Source organism: Phascolarctos cinereus, unplaced genomic scaffold (assembly GCF_003287225.1).
Source record: "Phascolarctos cinereus isolate Bilbo 61053 unplaced genomic scaffold, phaCin_HiC Scaffold_726;HRSCAF=1367, whole genome shotgun sequence".
NCBI lineage: Eukaryota > Metazoa > Chordata > Mammalia > Diprotodontia > Phascolarctidae > Phascolarctos > Phascolarctos cinereus.
In genome coordinates this window covers 189,377,435-189,401,011 of record NW_027556098.1, presented here as the reverse complement: position 1 = coordinate 189,401,011, position 23,577 = coordinate 189,377,435, and the positions used below count along the sequence as shown (strand labels likewise).

Sequence of the window (23,577 nt, the reverse complement as noted above, 5' to 3'; positions counted from 1 at the left end):
GATTACATCAAATTAAAGTTATTGCACAACCAAAACCAATGCAGCCCTGATTAGAAAGCAAACAGGAAACTGGGGAAAATTGTTTACATCGTTTCTCTGATTAAGGCCTCATTTCTCAAATATATAGAAAACTGAGTCAAATTTATAAGAAGAATAAATAAAAGCTGTCTATGATCTTGGATTAGAAAAATGCAAATTAAAACGACTGAGGTACCTTCTCATACCTATTAGATTGTTCAGTGTCACAGGAAAGGAAACTGACAAATATTTGAGGGGATGTGGAAAAACAGGGAAACCAGTGCACTGTTGGTCAAGTTTTAAACTGACAACCATTCTGGAGAATAATTTATAATTATGTCCAAGGGGCTATAAAAACTGTTCATACCCTTTGATCCAGCAATATCACTGCTAGCTAGTTAATGTATCACACCTGTGACTAAGTTCCTATCATGCAGTACTTCCTCCCTTTCCCTTAAGGATTCTATCTTTCCACCTTAACATGCTGCATTCAAAAAGAAGAATTATTGGTGACGTTAGTTCAGTGAGATAAGTACTTGCATTAAATCAAATAAATATAAATTTCATGAAGAGAGGAGGGGGAGGGAGAGAAGGCCTATTAAAAAAATAATCTGAGCAATTTTCATTTGATTACTATTGGAAAGAAATCCCAAACAAAACAAGAAAAGCATAAACTAACCCATCTAAAGCACAATTTCACCTTCCTCTACAAAACCTTAAATTCTAAAGATTCCTAATTACTGCCAACTTCTTCTAAAAGTGCAAGCAACTTTGATTATAAGAGTGCCTCTTCACACTGGAAAACCTTCCAAGATGATCAAAGCAAACAGTGGAGTCCTTGTGCCAATACAATGTTGTGTTAAATGAAGCTTGAGGATTTTCTTGTTATCCACTGAATCATTGCCATTAAATGCCTTTCATTATCTCCATCATTTAGTGAGGGACTGGCTAAAAAAGAAAGCAAACTGGATCCAAAGTATTCATCTATGGTCGTTGTTGTTATTTTCATTATCCATTGTTATTGCCTGTGCTTTTTATCTGCAGGTTCTCATCATGCTGTTTGTCTTTTGGAATTCATGGTCTTTGCACAATATCTTCTGATTGATTTAGCCAACTGGAAGAAACAAGCTGATTATTCCTATTGATTAAAATTAGCCCCCAAAAAGCATGATAAATATAGAGTTCATTTTGTGGGAGATAAAAAAGCTGTGCATTAAAATGTTTGCAGGTTTATTTATAATTGTGTAAATTTTTAATAATGTAGTTTTAGAACTGGTTTGGTTTTCCAGGTTCTAAAATTGACAGAAAATTAATATTTAGGTATAGCTATTGATCGTTTCTTTTCTTAAAGACTATTATTTCCTCCTTAACATTTTAAGTACTAAACATTTTAGAATCTGACCCACTAACTACATATAGACTATACCTATATGTACGTAAAGTTTAACTGTCATGGCAACAATTCATTTTTTTAATAGTCAAATGTAGATAAGCACAGTTGGGTACAGAATCATCAGGACTTTTTTTTTGATGCATAATGATTTGATCACTTAATTACAATTGGTTTAAATAATGCATAATTTAAAATTAATCACATTTCTACTTAGTTCCATATACATCAAAATATCGGTGACAGCTTCTTAAATTTATGAAAATGTTATTTTTATTTGAATTATTTTTCAGTTATTTTCCTAAATGAACACTTCAAACTTTTAATATATTTATTACTGTCTCCTCCTTTTTCTATGGAGCTCATCTGTCCTGATAGTTTAGGAAACACTGCATTGCACACAGGGGCAGATGAATAGCAAATCTATCTCCCAACTCCTACATGCTCTATTTCTATAAATAGAAACCATTAAAATTATTTCTTTTTAAGCTCACTGTGTAGTTCACATGGTTTTATGATCTAATTTGAGATTTGGATAATAAAGGTTTAGATACGCAAGTAGATTCCCATGTAAGTAAATTTGGAAACTGGCTGAATGACCAAAAGGGAAGGCATTATTGGTTTGATATCAACTTGGAAGGAGGTCTCAGAAAGAAGACTGAAAAGACCGATAGCTGACTCACTCATGTTTAACATGCTTATCAATGACTGGCTGTCTCTCACACCTTGTATACATTTCTTACTCCTCTTTTCCTTTTCTAATCTTTTTTTTTTTACCTTTAAGACACAGCTGAAGAACTATTTGAGGCCTTTTCTGATCTCACAAACGACTTCATTCTCCCCCTCCCAAAACTTTTATTTTGTATACATTTATTTTACACAATTCTATATTTTGCATGCATTCTGAACACGTTTATATGTGCACCTATGATTCAACATAAGCTTCTTGAGGAAAAGCGCTGAACTAATTTTTTCTTTGTTTCTCCAGGACTGAGTACAATGCCTGGCACATAACCGGTATTTAAAGTGTCTGTTCGTTGATTGATAGTTGATTGGATAACTATGTTTGGATAATCCACATATATCTGAAAAAAAAATCCTCATGTTATCAACACTATCTATGTTATCTTCACACAGTTTCATTGCCACTTTAAAAAATACCACAGTCTTAAAAAAAAAGAAAAAAACCTTAAAGATGAGCATCAGTTAAAGGCAACTGCCTTTCAAAGATGTTGTAAAAATACTTCATTAGTAAACTTTGTCTTCAATGATAGTGCGCAAGAAACAGAAATAGCGAAGATCAAAGCTGGGCTCTGGAACTAAGAAATAAATGAAAGAAACAGCCCAAACTTGGGAAGCATTGAAATATTCTGTTTCTAGTGAGATACAGATTTGAGCTGAATAAGTAAATTCCCTTTTAGGGTTATTTGTCAGACTTGATTGTCTTTTCCCTTTCTTATTACCTTGCCGTTTGTCAAATAGGAGAAACCTGATGATAACTAATAGGCAGACTAGGGGGTGTGTGTGTCTGTGTATGTGTGTATGTGTTTCAGGGTCTTTGTACATCACTGCTATAGTTAAATCGTTTAACCACTCATACACAATCACTGGTGAAATTGCAACACTCTTGAGATGACCTTTCATTGTACATATCTGCTTTTGAAAAAAGCTGTCCAAATATCTATACTTAGTTATCCTAAACATGCAAGCTTTAATCATCTTGGCATGCTGTGGAAAGCTGTCATCTTTTTTTTTCTTTTCGTCTCCATGTTTTTCGAAGTGATAACGTGAAGCTGTGACTTCTTTTCTGGCACTGACCTAATGGCATGAGTCATAGGACAAGAAAAACTTAAGGTGTTTGTGACAGTTAGGAAGAGACTGCAATGAATGTACTGATAGACCTAATAGCACTAGAAGTCAGATTAACGCAAGTGCCTGTTGGTTTTCTTATTTATAAGCACTTGCCACTTCTGCTAACCCACTGCTCCAGGACGTCAACATGCACACATACATAAATACATAGTTACATACCTTGTACAGAAACAAGCACAAATTTGCTCTTTGAAGAATACATTTTCATGGCCAATTGAAACAATTCAGATTTATTGAATATCCCCCTTACTTTTATCAGTGACCATTTGGGGTTGAAGGTGGGAAAAAATTTCCTAAGCTTCTGAAAAAGAGCAATAATAACCATAACAGCCATTTACTGAGCTCTTTAACATTTACAAAGCACTTTACAAGCCTGATCTTTTCTATTTCTCACAACATGATAAACTAAGTAGTTTGGGTAGTGTTATCCCCATTTTAAAGTTGGGGAAATTAAGTTTTAGAAATTCTATGTGCATTTCCTCTTATAACCCAATTAGCAAGTGCCAAAGGTGCCTTCTGAATCGAAGTTGCTATGTATTTTTAAGTCCAGGGATTTTTCGTGAACATAAAATATAGTTTGTCTATAATATATGAAGTGGGAAAATTGTGATATATTAATATTTGTCAAATTGTGTTCAGAGATTAGGGAATACAGTATTATAGTCATGGAGAGAGGGCCAGGGATTGGTGCCAGAAAACTTGGGTATAGCTCCTGTTTCTTACAAATCCTGCCTATATGACCGTGAACAAATCACTTAACTTATCCAAGCCCAGATGCCTCTCTAAGACTGTAGGTTAGAGACCTTTCCTCATATGATTAATGGAGGGAAATTCCACACCAATGAAATGATAGATCAATAACAAAACCAAACATACCAAAAATTTAACATCTATTTGGATATATAAAGAAGTGGCTCAGGGAAAATAAACTACTTGAATACTTGTGTACCTTGGTACAACATGAATTATGGCAATCTGTGCAGAATTATTAGAAATTTCTTCAACCTTGTATACCCACTGGGCTTCTTTGTTTTCAAGTGTTTATGTTGTAAAGTATAATAGCTGAAGAAGCTGAAATGATTCAAGCCACAGAGAATAATGTTTTTATTTTAGTCTTTCCAAAGGTCACTAAAGCTGAACAGCAGTAAATTAGATCACTAAAAATGCATTGTCTGTCAACACAACACACTTTCCAGATGGTTTCCTCAATATTTGTTAGATTTGCATTTTTCAATCATATTAAGGTGCTGGTAAGGGGTAAATTGGCCTTATTATTTTGATAACAATTTTTAGTGCACAGGAAGGGAGTACCTTGTCCTTTGAAAAAAGTCTTTGTTTCTCCTATTAAGGATTTTCAATATAGTCAATCACATATGCATATGTATATATACATACATTGTGGAGGTGTATAGACTGCATCTATCTACATGGACACATTCATGCATTTGTGCAGTATAATAGATAGCATATGGCCTATCATACAGGATATATTTGTGTACATATACATATACAAACCCCTAGATACACATGTGTACACACACAGACACATATGCACATTATCTGTCTGCATATATATCCATTTATACACACATACAATCACAGAGACAGGAAGATCAAGGTTTGACTCCTTCTGATACATGTTAGTGGCACAACCCTGAGAGATCACTAAACTGAAATCAACTCTCAAATTTCTCATATGAATCAACTGAAGGAGTTTCCATACCTACAATTCCCAACATCAGTGAAATTAAAGAAAGAGCCTCCTATTATTCTACCAAAAGGGGATAAGTATGTGTGTACACACATAACCAAATCCAAATTTTATGTATTTATATAGAGAGACAATGACATGTCTTCTACTTGGATGGATTTTCATTCTAATGAGAAATCAAGGGTTAATATATTTGGACTTTTTCTTAATTAAAAAAAAGGAGAGGAAGAGGAAAACAAATCCTCCTAGCCTAATCCCTAAATAAAAAGTTCCCCTGTGCTACCCCACCTATATACTTATTCCTATTCAAATCTACAGATTCTTATACTACCTCCACAGCAGGGTGAATCATGTTAGTTTCATAGTATTATAGGGAACATCCAGGGCCATTAACAGATGGAGAAACAATAATACTCTTTTCATTTCCCCCAGAGTGAGTTAGGGTAAAGTTAGGTACTTCATAGGCTTCTTTGTTGGAACAGAATACTAACCCCAATGCTCATCACATTCTGCCTTGTATCATATTTGTTTATGTATATGATTTTGTGCTCTTCCTGATCCTAAGCTTCTTGAGGGCAGGGTCTGTGTGTTTTATATTATCATTGTTTTTCCCTTAATTTAATCACATTAAGTGGGAGCACCTAGGTGGCAGAGTAAATTAAAGTGCTGGGCCTGGAGAACTGAATTTAAATCTAGCCCCAGATATTTATTAGCTGTGTGACCCAGGCAAATGATTTAACCTATTTGTTTCAGTTTCCTCACAGTAAAATGGGAATAATAATTTCACCTACCCTGGAGTTATTGTGAGAGTCAAATGAGATATTTGGAAAGCACCTAGCTCAATGCCTGGCACATAATAGGTGTTATATAAATGCTTATTCTCTTCCATTTCCCTTACACAAATGTTTCGTGAATTGAATTAATATGAGTTAAGCTTTGAACCAGTGAGTAAATTCTTGTTAATGGTAGTCTATTCTGTCTGGTGTGTTTTTCACAGGATAAAACAGAGACAGGCAAAGGTATAATACACTCAAATACTTATATGTTGTGATAACATGGTTTTTGCAAAGGTAATAAGTATTGATAGTGAGCAGCTAAATTCCTGTACTCAAAGCTGTCTTTTGGAAGCAAGGTAGCTATCTTTCTAACCTGAATATTTATTAGGACATTCAGTCAAAGTACAGTTAAGTAAATGGAGTTTCACTGACTTAAAAAAAAAAAAAAACTAAAACTAGAAAGTATTCCAAATACCAAAGAGACTATTACTATTTGCAATGAAAGCAAAAAGGAATGATCTTGGAATTTTAGGTAAGCTTTGAATTAAATGAAGAGGATAGCAAAGTAAATTAGAGGAAAAAATAATATTGCCAGAATACTTTCCCATTTATTTTTTATATATTGACAAATGTTTTGAAGTAAACATGCATTAATTTTATACAATAGCATTTACTCAAATTCTATAAACATGTAGTTCTTTCTTATTTCTCAAAAAGTGATTGGACTTTCTTATTGATACGACTTATTTTAAAAATAAAAGAAACTGCTTTCAATTTATTTGAATTGAAATTACACATTTATTATGAACCTGTTATGTGCAAGGCATGATGGTAAGTTCCAGGGATACAAACACAAAAAAACCTACCTTCAAGAAACTTACTTGCAATTTGAAGTGAGATCTAGGGGGGATAAGTAAGGATTTCCTTACAGTTGATAGCTCCTGAGTTGTGTCTTGAAGGACACTAGAGATGCTAAGAGACAGATGTGAGGAGAGCATATTCTCCAGTCATGCAGGACAGCCTGTGCAAAGGTAAAGAAACCAGAAAAAGCAATGCCAAATTCAGAGAGAAATAAGGTCAGACTGGCTAGACAATTGGGAATATTATGCATAGTAATGTGCAGTAAGTCTGGAAATGTAGACTGAAGTCAGACTATGAAGGTCTTTAAAATCCTAGCTGCATTTTATCCTACAGGCAGTAAGGGATCAATAAAAATATCTTATGCAAAGGAGGGATATGGATATAGCTGTGTCTTAGGAATATTATTTTGATGGCCATGTGGATGATGGATTGCAGAGGAAAGATAGAAAAAAGGAAAAAAAATTAGGAGGCAACTTCAGTAATCCAGGCAAGAGGTCTCATTTTAGGTGATGGAAGAATGGTTAGTTTAAGACAGAATTTTCAGAACTCTGGATCAAGGACTAGAACAGCTGTGTATGAGTGTGTGTGAGTGTGTGTGTGTGTGTGGGGGGGGTGATATCCATATGAGTGGTGTCCAAGTTGCAGTTACAATACAAGACTTCATAAAAACAATATATATGAATACACACTATATATTCCATACATACGAATAGAAGAGTGATAAGTTTTAGTATAAATAACATTCCTGGTCCATACATAATTCTCCTTTATATACAAATAATATAAGTGAATATGATTTTCTGTTCTTAAAAGGAAGTAAATATGGTAGGACAAGTCCTAAATGGTGGGACAAGGACCAAAAGAAGCTACTTTATTACATCTAACAATTTAAGAATAAAATTTCTAATACCTATTCAAAATGTCTCTCACATCATCTCATGCCTTATCAAATTCAGTGATTTATCCTAAAAGGAAATATAAGGCAATCAATATAAAATAGAATATATCCATGTTCTGTCCCAACAAAATAAAAGTTTTCATATGAAAACAAATATTTAAACAATGTTTTATACCAATATTTTCCAAGCTGAGTTCCTCAGAAATAGTGTTTCATACAGTTTAAAGAGTTAATGCAATAAAAAATTTATGTTGGTGCTATTTTCCCAAAATATTAATTAAGGAATCATGTATACACCAAAATATTTATTATGTGGTTCTTTTAAAATTTTATGGCACAAAACAGACTGAATTTCTTTTATTTAGCTTCAATCCTATTTTCTTCTTAGGTTTCTTACGCACCAGCATTTATAGGCTCTGTCAATATATTTCAAACTCCAAAGTGTTCTGTGGCCATGTTAGCTCGGTAAACACTATCTGAGATTATCTGAATTCTTTTATGTCTATTTTTCTCATCTCTTCTAACTTTGGCCACACCACAACTATTCAGTGTGACTATGCATTATCATTTAACTATAAATGTTGAATAGCATCTTCACCATTTTCTAAAGATAATTGCGTATCAATATATTAATCATACACAAAAGATGACTGTATAACTACCTGTAATTATAAGTTAGAGATGAATTCCCTCTCTGCATTGGTAGAGGAAGGCTCCACACCAGGAATGTCAGAACTTTGGGAAACTGAATGGGCTTTTGGTTTTACAATGAAACCAGTGATTGGGGTCTAGGAGGGAGAAAGTGAAAGGAGAAGAAAAATAAGGAAAGAGGAAAAATGAAAAAGTAGATGACAGAAAGCAATATTAATTAAAAAACAAAATATGAGATAAAGGAATGGAAAACTACTATCTTTCTTATAAAAGAAATTTTCAATTTAACTTCGGTAACAAAATAGATAAAGAAAAAGCAACATCAACAGTGACACAATAAAGACACAAAAATTTTGGTGCCCCCACCATGCTCTCCATCACTCTGTTCTGCCAAATTCAATCCTCACCTCTGGCTCAAACCTATGAGGAGCTGGCCCTGACCCAGATATCATTCACCTTCCTTTTTCCCACACTAGTGTATTTCAATGAAGTCAATGTTTAGAATGTAGATGTACAATTCAGAGAAGGCCCTTTTGGGTCCTGGATGCCCACTTTTCATCCTCCAAGTGGTGGAGTCAGGTGTGGACACTGTTTTCTGAAAACAAGAAAGGACTAAATACCACATGAGCAATGCAGATTCCTTTGAGTAGTTGTTATCAGAAGATGCTGGGTCCCTGAATGTGATAGACATAGCAGAAACCAAACCCTACTTTGAAAAGACCCAGTAGGACAGGTCAAGTACATCAGATGAAACAGCTCAGGCTGAAGTCCAGATCAAAATAATGGCTAATAAAGCCATTGTGAAAGTGCCTGAAATAGCAAAATTGAGAGCTGATCCTTTGGAGCCCTCCAGAAACTAATGGTGATTAGTACACTCCACAGGGTCACCTTCAGTTGATTGGCCCAGAAAATGCCCAGAAAGGAGAACACTTACACTGAGCCCATTTTGCCCCTATACCCACTTCCATCCTCTGTGGGAGATGAAAAACCAGACAGACCCTGGGAGAGTTGGGGGTACAAGGAGTGACAAAGAAAATACTGAAGTGATCTTTTAAATGTGAACACTTCAGTACTCAAATCTTTTACTCAGTATTTTCCTATTATTGTGGGTACTCCTGCAAATAGGAAAGATTACCTTCCTATCCATGCCTTCTTTCACTCAAAAGTCCTATATGATACTTATCCATGTTCTCCAATAAATCCTCTATAGAAGAGTTCCCGAAGTCGTGGAAGCCATACTCTGTTTTTGTTTTTGTTGTTGTTTGGATTTTTACATTTTCTCAAGCACATGAAATAGTCATGTATTCCCCCTCCTGCTTCTTGCAAGTGCCACCTTCACTCCCTACCTCTCCCTTTACTAGTCATACGTTTTCTGGATATTTCTTATGCTGTTTCTTGAACATCTCATCACTAGTAATCTGTGACAGCCTACTCAGACCAACAATACTATCCTACTGTCCTTTTTATTATCTACAATTCTAATTTTTCAGAGGTTACATTATTACTTGATATGCAATTACATAGTTCCCCTACAAGGATACTGGTATTGAAAAATTGGTCTTTTTTATGTCAAGGAGCAACTTCATATCACTGAAAGCATCATATGCTTTCCAACAGGCAATATCCTATTCTCTGCCTACCATTCAATTCCGGGTTCTCTTTGTTTACATCTGTGATGTTCATCCAAGATATAAGATTTAACTACTGATGGATTAACTCATATTTTATGACAAGAGAGGCATTTCCGTAACAGGATGATATATCATAATAACACTTTATGTTGAGGTAGATTATAGTATCTTAAATATGCTCTGCTCAAGGCAGAAATACTTGTTTCTACCTAAATTCTTTTTCAAACTCCCTAATACTCTGAACACAGAAACATATTCAAACTGAAATTCTGAGGATTGTTCTTGGGGGCATGAGTAGCACAATACCTGGAAAAACCAAAATGTTTACCTCGGCTCTCCATGTTTTCGTTTTTGTCTTTTCTGGTATGTGTGTCCATGAATATATGTGAATGAATATTTGCCACTTGCTATGGTCCATTATATTATACCAACTCCAAGCAAAGCCTCAGAAACAGTGTTTCTTTTTACCAAACAATAAAATATACAATACAATTCTCATTTTCTTGATTTGGGCAGTGGTTAGTATTTAACATGTTTTCCCAAATATACGGAAGCAAAAAAAAAATGACATATTGTCCTATCATCTTTAGAACTAAATGTCATACATTTTTTTTTAAATGGGAAAGAACTCCCAGGTGATTCTTTATATTGTCAAAAATGCTTTAATAAATCCATGACTTCAAAACAGTATACAAACAAGTGTATTATATGTTCATATTTTTATGTATGGCAATATCATCCATCCATCTAGGTAGCTAGCTAGCTATCTGTCATCTATCCATTTAGTTAGAAAGGCAATATGGTGTACTGGACAGAGATTCAGCTTTCAAGGGAGAAAGACCTGGTTCAGATCCTTTCACTGGTGCACATCCTCTGAAAAAGTCACAACACATCAGTTCTCCAGGCAACTATCTAAACTACAACTTGCAGAGCAGCTGCTACATTGGAAGAGGGAGTTTTCTCAGTTAGAGTTCACTGTAGCAATGGAATAACAGGTCTTGTACAAATAGTGTGTGTGTGTGTGTGTGCGTGCATGTAAGATATGAAAAAGTGAACCAGTTACATGGTGAGAGTTGGAGATAACATGAACAGCCTGAATGTTCCACTGATATTTTATGATAATAGAGTAAGGAACCACATACCTTCCCCACCCTCAGCAGGACTTTCTGTAGTAAACCTACTGGAGAACATGAACAAGAGTCACACAGAATATTATGGGTAGGAGTGGATGGTTTATTACCTGAATCACTGGAAGGGTTACTCACATTGATAAGATCATAGTCTGTTTCAGTATATGAATATATATACAAAGGGATTCCTTTCATTCATTAAACATGCCCCTACAATATATATAAAAATCCAAATTTTTACATATATACATATATAATATATATACATACATATATTATATATATATACATACACACACATATATATGCATATATGGATGGATGGATGGATAAATGTACATATGCATACAGTTTTGAAAGAGCCATATGTATGGGTCTATATATGTATATATCATATATGCATCCATACAAGTATATGTGAGTGTATTTGCTCAGCAAATATATAATACACAATGGCAAGTGATAAGTATATTTTCTTCAGCAGAATAAAAATACTTTTAATAAAGGAGTATACAATTCATTTGTAATTCACAGATCAACTGAAGTTTTCTAAACTAAAGAAAATAAGGGTTAACTGAGGAAAAGCAATTCTTTAACAAGGTTTTTTGTTTTTGTTTTTTACTTGAAGGCAGGTCAAGTGCCTTTGTGGGTTCTCTATTATTTCACAATGGCAACATAAGGTTAAGTCTCTGCAGTAGGACTCTTTTGATTTTTTTCCCCAAGACTCTAGTGAAATGCACTTTAAATTGTTTCAGTTTCTTTAAAAAAAAATAGAAATCGTGCTTAAAGCCTAAAGAATCATTACGTAGAGCTCTTAAATATGAAATAAGTTTTATAAAAGTGAACTGCACTTCTTATTAAATTAAAAGTTGAAGAGCAGTGGCTACTATATATGTTCTTGAAAATAACTGAAAATAATGCATTGATTATATGCACTGGGGATGCATAAAGGATCTGTTTAAAGAATTTGATCAACCAGCACACATAGGGAGAGGGCACAGAGGTAAACTTTCTTTGGTGAAGGTATCTTCTGGTTAGAAAAACACCTTATACAAATTCAGATTAGCAACTATTCTGGACTTATAGTCTTCCAAAGTTGCCTGGGGTGGTATACAGGTTAAATGACTTGACTTGTCATACAACTAGTATATGTGAGAGGTGAGCCATGTCTTGCTGCTTCGAGGTGAATTCTCTACCCAATATGCCATGCAGTATATCAAGAACTAAATTCTGGTATTCATTTCAATAAGATATTATGCCCCAACCGCAAACTCATGTTTTGTTTTGTTCTTTCACAATTAGTCTCAGAGTAGAACCCTAATGCTGACTATCACAAAACATCACAGCCTCCAGAGAATCAAAGTCACAGAAAACGCCAAGGGTAATGGAAATCAGCATGGTGAGCATAAATAAGGAGGCTGCAACATCTCAACAACCACAGCTTGTATAGAAGAACATAAAATTGTGATCAGACAAAGGGGTGGGCCAGATATGTAGAAACAGTGTTAGATAAAAGTGGGCAGCCAAGTCCTTTACTGGTACTCAAGGAACATCAAAAGACTTCCTACGCAATGATCTCCTAAGGAAGAACTGTGGGAAAATATGGACAAGAACCACGGAGCATGAGAAACCATTGCTGGGACAAGTTCTACAACATCTGAGGCAGAAACTGGAATGAGGAGATCTAAATGAAGGATTGTAATTATCAGCATTCTTAGGGTTAAATGTTAATAATTTAGCATAACCATAGTTTGTTAAAACTCATCATGATATACATTCATGTTGTCTGTCTGTCTGTCTGTCTGCCTCCCTCTCTCCTCTACCTCTATCTATAGCAGAGTTTCTTAACGTTTTGTGTTATGGACCCCTTCATTTATAAATGCATCAAGTAAAATAGATAGGATTGCAAAGAAAACAAATTGTACTGATGTAGAGTTATTCTTCCTTTAAATTCATGGATCCCAGTATAAAAACCCCTGATATATAGGTGTTAGATTAATTGGAAAATGTCAATAGTTTTTCAAGCACCTATCTGCCAGTTTTCAGGGATAATGGTAAAACAAAGATCTTTCAAATAAAAATTCATTTTTTGGCATTATTGCATCTGCATGTCTACCTAGTACCTTTACTATTATTTTGTATGATAGAATTAGACAGCCAATCAATAGTAAGAGGAACTGTCGTATCACATACCTGATTTTAGGTCTGAGCTAAGAGATCCTTGGATGCTACGATTACCTATACTCTGTCAGACAGTAAAATATTTGTGGAATACAAGTTTTATTTCAACAACTGCTTCTCTGGAAAGAATTCTGCGGAGAGAAAGTTGTATGGTGATGATAATCCAGGTTCCTGATGGCATTTAAATGGTTATATAACCAATAACAGGACATGGTTTAAAAATCTGCTTAAACATACAAAAAAAAATTAGCCTAACACCAGAATCCTTTTTTTTTTCAAAACCAGATGATAAAACATGGGTTTCTTCATTGTACATACCACATATGTTATAGAGCTCCCCTCAAGCCCTACTCTGATACTTCACCAAATGATCCTGGGTTTTCCAAGGGTGGAGAACCTGTGGCCTCAAGGCTTTGATGGAATCCAAATTTCACAGAACAAATCCCTTTTATAAAAGGATGTGTTCTGTAGAGCTCTGACTCAGTCAAAAGGCAGCACCTGAGGACCTAGAAGGCCACAGGTGGCATTGAGGCCATAGGTTCCCGACCCGTTAGGCCATACCATTGAGTTATAAGCTCTGACAAGATCTCCCAAATTTGACAGGCTTTAAGCATGGGGCAAATGATGGACTATTTCTGTGTTGTTGTTGTTGTTGTTGTGTGTGTGTGTGTGTATATACGTGTGTGTGTATAGAGAGAAATCTACATATGGAGAGAGAGAAGTATACGTATATACATACACACACAGTATAAGAGCATAAGAAAGATACAAAACGCTATTCATAGCAAACAATCATATTCTCATTAAGTCATATGTTAAAAATATTGTAGGATTCAATACATAACTGTTGTAGACATAAGGGGCTTAGGGTTATTTGGTACTATAAGTAATAGATACAAATAACTATTTAAAAATATTTTGCTGTAAAGTTTCTATTCAAGTTTTGTTGTTAAATTAATATTTTCTAATACTGTAAAAATAAGTATGTGAGCTAATATTCAAATTCAGGCTTTTAATTCTGTTGAGGGGAAAATCAGTTAAAGAAATTTAAGCTTCCCTTGGTTAAAAATATCCCTCTTGCTCTGAGGAAAAAGATATCAAGTGGAAGAGCACTGGAATGGGGGACATAGGACTTTGCTATGCCACTCATTAGATGTATAAATTAACATCTCTAGGACTCAATGTCTTCTTCTAAACCATGAGGGAATTGGACTAGATGATGCCTAAGATCTCTTCCAAATTTAAAATTCTTCAGCACTTTATTTGTTTTCCAGTTTTTCAGATTATACAAATGGGGTTAAAAAATTAGTCCATCCTCACACTATAATGTTAGTAGAGGCTCTAGAGTAAGTACTCTCTGACTTCTAACAAGTTGCTTGGTTTTTTTTTTAATGTTACTGAAGTTACCTTGTAAATCTTTTTTTTTTTTAATTTGAGGAAATTTACCCAACTTGCATACCTCCTACATGAAGCCTTTTCTGATTGCCTCCAATTGTTAACACTGCTTTCTTCTTGGAAAACAACAACAAAACCAAAACAAAAAAACCCAAAACAAAAAACAAAACAAAAAACAACCCTTTGTATATACTTTATATTTACATACCCTCAACTGGGCCCTCATTAATGTATAGCAAACCATCACATCCTCCTAATTAACTCACTATCCCACTCACCATAGAGGCTCTTCCAAACATTTGCATACCTTCTCAAACTTTCCATAGCTTTCCCTCCCCCCAACCCTCTCAGGTGAGGATTTTGCCCCATATCTACTAAAAAAATTGAGGCCATTTACCAAGAGCTTCCTTTTTTTTTCCCTCCTCATTTAATAACACCCAGATGCCTTTTGCCACTATCTCCTTCTTTATTCTCATCGTACACAAAGCGGCCCTTTTTGAAAAGGCAAGGCACTCTAAGTGATACCATTCTATCCCATCTCCTTCAAGACATTGCCTCCTCCATCATCCCCATTCTTACTTCTGTTCAATTTTTCCCTGTCTACTAGGTGTTTCCCCATTGTCTACAAATATGTCTATATCTCCCCTATCCTCACAAAAACCTTCACTTGGTAATAAGAACTAACTATTTGAACAAAAACTGCTGGAAAAATTGGAAAAGAGTATGGCAGAAACTAGGCATAGACCAAAATCTCACACCATATACCAAAACAGAGTCAAAATGGGTACACGATTTAGATATAAAGGCTGATGCTATAAGCAAACTGGGAATGCAAGTTACCTGTTACCTGCTAGATTTATGGAGAATGGAAGAATTTATTACCAAACAAGAAATAGAGAACATTATGAAATGCAAAATAGATAATTTTGATTACATTAAATTGAAAAGTTTTTGCACAAACAAAGCCAATGCACCCAAGATTAGGAGGGAAGCAGAAAACTGGGAAATAATTTATACAACCAGTGTCTCTGATAAGGGCCTCATTTCTAAAACATATAGAGAATTAAGTCAAATTTATAAGAATACAATTCATTCCCCAATTAATAAATGGCCAAAGGATATGAACAGGCAGTTTTCAGATGAATAAATTAAAGCTATTTATAGGCATATGAAAAAGTGCTGTAAATCACTATTGATTAGAGAAATGCAAATCTAAAGAACTCTGAGGTACCACATCACACCTATCAGGATTGGCTAATATGACAAAATAGGAAAATGATAAATGTTGGAGAAGATGTGGGAAAATTGGAACATTAATACATTGTTGGCTGGAGTTGTGAAATGATCCAAGCATTTTAGAGAGCAATTTGCAACTATGCCCAAAGGGCTATAAAAATGTGCATACCCTTTGATCCAGTAATAGCACTTTTAGGGCTGTATCCCAAGGAGATCATACAAATGGGAAAAGGACTCACATGTACAAAAATATTTATACTAGCTCTTTCTGTGGTGGCAAAGAATTGGAAATTGAGTGGATGCCCATCAATTGGGGAACGGCTGAACAAGTTGTGGTGTATGAATGTAATGGAATACTATTGTGCTATAAGAAATGGTGAGCAAGCAGACTTCAGAAAAACCTGGAAAAACTTGTATGGACTGATGCTGAGTAAAGTGAGCAGAACCAGGATCTAAGACATCTGCAAAAGTCTCATGATAGAAAATGCTATCCACAACCAGAGAAAGAACTATGGGGGGGGGTTGTATTTTTTAATTTATTTTTTAAATATAAATTTATTAATTTTTAGTTTTCAATATTTACTTCCACAAGATTTTGAGTTCCAAATTTTCACCCCATCTCACCCCTCCCCCACCCCAAGATGGCATGCATTCTGAATATCCCTTCCCCTAGTCTGTCCTCTCTTCTATCTCTGCCCTCCTCTTATCCCCTTCCCCTTCTATTTTCCTGTAGGGCAGGATAGACTTCTGTACCCCATTTCCTGTATTTCTTATTTCCCAGTAGCATGTGAAAACATTTTTTTAAGCATGTTTTTTAAAACTTTAGGTTTCAAATTTTCTCCCTTCCTCCCTCCCCACCCACCCTCATTGAAAAGGCAAGCAACTCAATATAGGTTATACATGTGCAGTTATGCAAAACACTTCCACAGTAGACATGTTGTGAAAAACTAACTCTATTTCCCTTAATCCTATCCTGCCCTCCCAATTATTCTATTCTTCCTTTTGACCCTGTCCCTTCTCAGAAGTATTTGCTTCTGATTACCCCCTTTCCCAATCTGCCCTCCAGAGGAAGAATTATGGAGTTTGAATGCAGATCAAAGCATACTACTTGCTCATTTTTTTTCCTTCTGTTTTGTTTCTTCTTTCTTGTGGTTCCTCCTATTGGTTCTAATTCTTTTTTACAACACAACTAATGTGAAATTATGTTTAATAGGAATGTATACGTAGAGCCTGTATCAGATTGCATGCTGTCTTGGGGAGGAAGGTGGAGGAAATTTAAAACTAAAAGGCTTATGGAAGGGAATGTTGGAAACTAAAAATAAATAAATTAATTAAAAAAAACCCTTCACTTGATCCGTCCATCCTTGCTAGCTTCCCATAACTCTCCTCTTTATGGTTAAATTCCTTTAGAAGGCCATCTGTAAAAGGTACCTCCATTTTTTTTTCCCTCTCTCTCTTCTTAACTCCACAATGTTGCCTCCAAGCTTCAACAAAAACTACCTTTCTCCAAAGTTACTAACAATCTCTTAATTTCCAATTTTACTGGGCTTGTTTTCAATGTTCATCCTTCTCTGTAATTTTTGAAACGGGCAATTATCCTCTTTTCCTTCATAGTATATCTTCTTTGAGACACATTCTCCCTTAGTTCTTTCCTACCCATCTGACCTATCACTCTCCTTTGCTGGATCTTTATTTGGATAACACCCATTAGCTGCGGGTATCCCACAGGGCTGTATTCTTGGCCCTCTTCTCTTCTCCCTCCACATACTATTTCACTTGGTGATCTCATTAGCCCATGGGTTTAATTATCAATGCTATGCTGATGATTCTCAAATTGACTTATCCAGGGGCAGCTAGGTGGTACAATTGATAGAACACTGGCCCTGGAGCCAGGAGGACTTGAGTTCAAATCTGGCTCCAGACACTTGACATTTACTAGCTGTGTGACTCTGGGCAAGTCACTTAACCCCATTGCCTAACATCCCTCCAAAAAAAATTGACTTATTTGGCCCTAAGATCTCTGTTGACCTTCAGTCTTGTATCTTTAGTTGCCCAATGTACATCTCAAATTGATGTCTTGTGGACACCTTAATCTTAATATTTTCAAAACTGAACTCATTATCTTTTTGCCACAAACCCTTCCCATCTTCCAAACTTCCTTATTACTGCAACACAATCTTCCCAGTACCCCAGACTCACAACCTCTGTGTCATCCTTGACTCCTCACTCTCTCACCTTCCCTTATCTAATCTATTATCAAGGACTATCAATTTTACATTCATATTATTTCTTACATATCCCTTCTCTCCTATGACATTGCCACTGCATTGGTACAGCCCCTTAATCACTTTAACCCTAGATTTTTGCAACAGCCTATTGGTTGGTCTTCCTGGGCCATTTTTCCCTAATGTAACCCATCCTCCATTCAGCTCTTAGTGATCTTCCTGAGATGATCAGGTTTGACCATGTCAACCTTACCTTCCCTCATCTCCTCTCCATCTCCATTCAATAAACTCTAGTGGCTTCTGACCTTCAAAAACAAATATAAAATCTTCTGTTTGGCATCAGAGCCCTTCATAACCTTTCCTGACACCTTTCTATCTTCTTACTCATTACATGCCTCATGTTCTCTTCAATCCAGTGACAATGGCCTCCTTGCTTTTCCTCAAACAAGAAACTCCATCTCTACACTCTGGGCATTTTCACTGGCTATTTCCCATGTCTGGAATGCTCTCTTTCCTCATCTATACCTCCTGGCATCATCTCCTTCAAGTCCCAGCTAAAACCCCACCTTCTAAAGGAAATCTTTCCCAAACTCTCTAATTCTATTGCATCTCCTCTACTGATTATTTTCAATTTAACCTGTATATAGTTTGTTTTTTCATAGTTGTTTATAGGTTGCCTCCCCCACTAGATTATGGGCTCAAAGGCACGGACTGTCCTTTATCTGTCTTTACCTCCCTAGTGCTTAGCATTGTGCTTGACACATAATAAACTCTCTAGATTCCAAAGGAAATAGCCCAGGACACTTGAACCCAAGAGTCTCAGGACTGGCAATACTTCAAGCCCAGTGCCAATATGCCTTATCTTTGAAAGCAGCCACTGGCAAACTCCGCCTACAGGTGCTAAAGCTACTAAAGGCTTGGGGAAAAAACAAAATTCTTGTCACCAAAGAACTTGGTACTGTCAAGCAGTTTAATATCAGCCACTGATATGATTGATTGAGGGAAATGAGATTAAAGAAGAAGAACTAAAATATACTTTGCCACTGTACCCTAAGGATCAAGAGACCTTTCTATCTGACTTAGCTGAATCTTTTCAGGTGTGTTATCTGACCCCACAGGAATTTGAGTTATCTGGAAGCAGGGGTGCTTAACATGATGTTTTACAGAAAGTAAGCCCTTAATAAATGCTTCATTCATTCATCTATTCATTCATTATTGACAATGCTAAAATCTTAGTGGAATATGTGGCTTCTTTATTAGTTATCACTAACCCTAGCCTTGTGACAAAACCATCTTCTTTTTCCATCATACATTTTTTTAATGAGTTAATTATTTTGTTTCAGGTTTAAAATGAAGTCAGTTTTATGAGAAAGAATTTTAAACTGAAGTTTATCCAATATAAAATGCTGTTCTGCTACACATACGAGGTCAGTTCATCAAAGCCATACTTGTTACCTTAAAATTCAGTAAGACTTCAATTTTCCCATCAATTTTTACTTATTCCATATTTCTATTCCAGTTTTAGTTTTATAATTCATAAATAAAACTCTTTCCAGCCTTCTTAAAATTAGGCCAACCTATGCCCCTCAGATGCTTACAATTTATTGCTTCTGCCTGTTTTTCAGAAAGCTTTTTCATATTTTCCATTGACATAGTTTATCATAAAAGGCACATTTCAATACAATACCTGAATCAAGGGCAATTTATTCTTTCCATACACAATCTGTATACTCAGGTGTCATACTGCAGCTGTAGAACTTGTAACATTACTTTTATGTGTTGTAGAAGAGAAGGAAATGACATAGTTCTTAAGAAAGAGAACAGTAAATAGCCTAGCTCACCCTTCAGAACTCTACAATTCTTGCAATCTTCTTCATTGGAGACCACTTGTTCTCTAATGTTTCCCAACCCACAGGGCCAAGAAGAATGAGCGGACTCCTTGACCCACTCCATTTACAATTACGCTACCACTATCAAACAATAACTTTTCCTCTTCTGAAGCATATGAAAATCATTTGCACTAATTTCATTCAATTCTTGTTGGTGTTATTTTTTGCCCCAAAGGTCACTCTCTCAAATTTCTCAGTGACTTGTACCTGACACATTATATTCTTCTTTATCCATCCTCAAGGACTTCAGTATTTATGTTGACAATCATGACAACAAACATATTCCCTTAAAGTCTGACAACCTGATCCTCCCCACTTCAACCACATTTTAGCATGTATAAACCTATTTCTCAAAACTGACCCAACTCTAAGATCTATAATAATGATATAGTTCTAGACCACAAGCTTTAGTGCTGATACTCTCATTGCCACTAAATTCATTTTCCATTTTTATTGTGTCCTCTCATTCTTCTTGATTTTCATTCTTACAGTTTATCTCCCTCACTTTTGCCTCCAAATCTAGCACTGACCGCTTTAACATTTCACTAGTTACTATCTTAAAATTACAGAATGTCAAAACTGGAAAAGACCACAGATATAATATAGTTCAAAACTTACCTACACTGAGATCTCCTCCAGTTATTATGACAAATGGTTATACAGCCTTTGCTTGAGTCTTTGAGTGATAAAGAAGTCTCTACATCTTTCAAATATCTGAAGATACATATCATGGCTTCCCCCTTCCTAACTTTAAATCTTCTCCCAAGATCAAACAACTGTTCATCTAATTTGTCCTCTTATAGCATTTGTCCTCTAGTATCTTAATTATCCTAGTTAATCTCCTCTGGACGTTCTTTAATTTGTTAATACTTCCTAAAACTTTGTGCCCCAAACTGTTCACTGTACTCTAGCTCTAGTCTGATCATGGAAGAGTACAGTGAAACTATCAGCTCTTTCATCCTGACACTAGAAGTCCCTAGTACAGTGGCATCAAACTCAAATATAAACAGGGCAACCAAACCATATACAAGGATCCTGGCTGGCTGTATACTGACTTACAAAACTACATATTAACATTATGTATATTCTATTGCATTTTTATTTTTAAAATATTTCCTAATCAAATTTGAATCTGATTCAAATTTTTGGATGCCTCTGACCTAGTAAAATCTAAGGTCAACATTAACTTTGTTCATTGTCATGTCATATTGTTGATTTGTATTAAGCCTTCAGGCTACCAAAATCAAAAATTTTTCAAATGAACTGAACTACTGTGCTTCCTACCTCTCCTATCTCATACTTGTGAAATTTATTTTTTTAACCCTAAGATAAGACTTTGCATTAGCCCTGTTAAATTTTGTCTTCAGATATTCAGTCCCACAATCTAGCTTGCTAAAAAATTTTTTTTTCACATTTTTACTCTGTCATTCAGTGGATTGGTTACTTCTCACAGTTTCATTTTATTTCCAATTTTGAAAAAACAATGGGCCATTTGTGTTTTCATTTAAGTCACTGATAAGGAATGTTCAAAAGCTTGGAGCCAAAATTAGAATTGTAGCATACTCCACTAGAGATTTCACTCCAGGTTGACACTGAGTGAGCTACACTGGGCTATGGGTCCAATGTTAGTCTTGACACAAGCCCATCCCTGGACCAGGAGAGTCTGGGAGCAGAGCAAGGAAGAACTGTCTGAAAGAAGGGAGCAGCTAAGGCTTAACCACACCCCCCCCAAACCCTAGGGCATGGGATCATGCTGCCAAGCCCAAGGCAAGAAGAAGCCGTCCTCTAAAATAAGAGTGTGGGTGGCATTCAGATACTCTGAGAAGCTATAGGAAGCCCCAGGATAGTCAAAAAACATTTGAGGGCACAGACAGGTACAGAGCTAGTATTGCTGACAGTTGCAATCCAGCCTGGGTCAGGCCCTCCTCTTGCCTTCTAAGTAGTCCAAGACCAGAGTGCATTGGCTAGGGTTGGCAGATATGCTACCAAGGGTGGGGAAAATACAGGCCACATGTATCCAGATCCTTGGGTGCAGCCTTTTGACTGAGTCCAAGTTTTAAGCACAAATCCTTTTATTAAGGGAATTTGCTCTGTAAAGTTTGGATTCAATCAAAGGGCCACACTTGAGGCCCTAGACAGCCACATGTGGCCTTGAGGATGCAGGTTCCCCACCCTTGCAACTAGCCCAATGCTGCTGCTAGCTCCTGAGCTGCACCACTTTGCGAACAGCCCCAGGCCCCCTACTCTAAGGAGCTCAACTCATCAGAGGCCAGACAGCAAGGATGATAAGGAAGAGGTCAATGAAGATTAAAAAAAGGAAAGAAAGGAGAAAGAGGTGGAGGGGAAGGAAAATGAGGTGGAAAAAGAGAGAAGGTGCAAATGAAGGAGGAGGAAGAGAGGAAAGGGGCAGAGGTTTAGAAGGAAGGGGGGAAAGAGAAAAAGGAGGGAAAGAAGACAAGGGGAAAGGTGAGGAGGGTAAGACAAAGAGGTCAGGAAGATGTCTAGGAACTGTAGATACTGGAGGCCTTTTGTGAGGGACGAAGATGCTCTACCCCAGCTACCTGCGATCCAGATCCAGAGAGCCCTGGTGGTGGGCGCCTTATTAATGAGGCACCCGGTCCCTTGTAACGCGTGATCCAGGCTACCCAACACTGTGCCAAGGCTCTGATGTCTCTGCTTGTAAGGGGCTTCGAGCAAAGAAAAGGCACAGGTCAGAGAAGGAAAATGAGCTATCTTCCTCTCTGACCTGGACTGCCACCTGAGCAAGGTCAAGGGCGCCTGGGTGTCCTGGGATCTACCCCTACCTACCAAATTTCGACAGCAGAAACTTCCCGGAGAAGAGGTGGAAATCCTGCCCCATTCCTGATGGCTACCGGCGGGGCTCTGGCAAGTCCCTCATGGCCCATCCTTGGGGAGAATGGGTCACTCTCAGTTCCTGTAACTGATCCAGCTTTGCCTCTTCATTCAAATCCTCTTCCTTTTCCTGCTCCTCCCTCCACGGTGAATAGGGGTGGGGAGAGAAAAGAGAACTATCTAATCAAAGTCCTAGCGTTGCTCACTGATCCTGCCTTCAACTTGTGCCGGCCAATCCTAATCTCCCTTTTCCAAGGACTCTGGCTTTACAGAGAAAGACCAATCAACTCCCTACAGAGCAACAACCTTAGACTAGCCCTGGCCAATCAGGTCTTAGTCCCTTCTCAGGGAGCATGCCTTCTGCTTCTGCAGAAGCCAATCGATACCTGAGCTGCCCAGTAGCTTGTCTCTGTGGAAGAAGTTCACCCTTCCTGATGCTACAACCATACTAGTCCTGCACCAACCTACTTCGGGGATGGTCCGATTGCATTAGTATTTGCCCAAATGAAGCCCCACCATTGGCCAGTCCCTGGAAAGGGTTCAGCCAATCAGCTGTACCTTTGAAGCATGTCCCCCCCCCCCCCGCCGCGAATGTCTTAAAGGGCTTCCCCTGGCCAGTGGAGGTGAAGAGGCAGAGATTGCCAGAGAGTAAAGTGGGTTTCCCATCTCCATTTCTACCTAACCTCCTTTTGCTTTATTTTTTAATTTAGGGACATTTACTCATCTACAAACTGTTATAATTTGTATTCACTGCTCTGCTTGTTTTATACTTATTGTCCTTAATTATAGTGCGATATCGCACATGCAAGTTAAATCTGTAATGCTCTGGAATCTTCTCAGAGTCGCCATGCATCTTTCCA

General features: G+C 36.7%; 1 long non-coding RNA gene across 1 annotated transcript in view; it reads right to left on the bottom strand.

Moving 5' to 3' along the window:
• LOC110213342 (uncharacterized) overlaps positions 1 to 22,852 on the bottom strand; it is a 72,451-nt gene extending 49,599 nt beyond the window's left edge. Inside the window, exons 1-2 of the long non-coding RNA XR_002325961.2 lie at positions 22,673 to 22,852; positions 6,649 to 6,788 (exon numbers count right to left, since the gene is read on the bottom strand). This is a non-coding gene — a long non-coding RNA (uncharacterized LOC110213342). The remainder of the gene's footprint in view (positions 1 to 6,648; positions 6,789 to 22,672) is intronic.
• Positions 22,853 to 23,577: the final 725 nt, after the last annotated feature.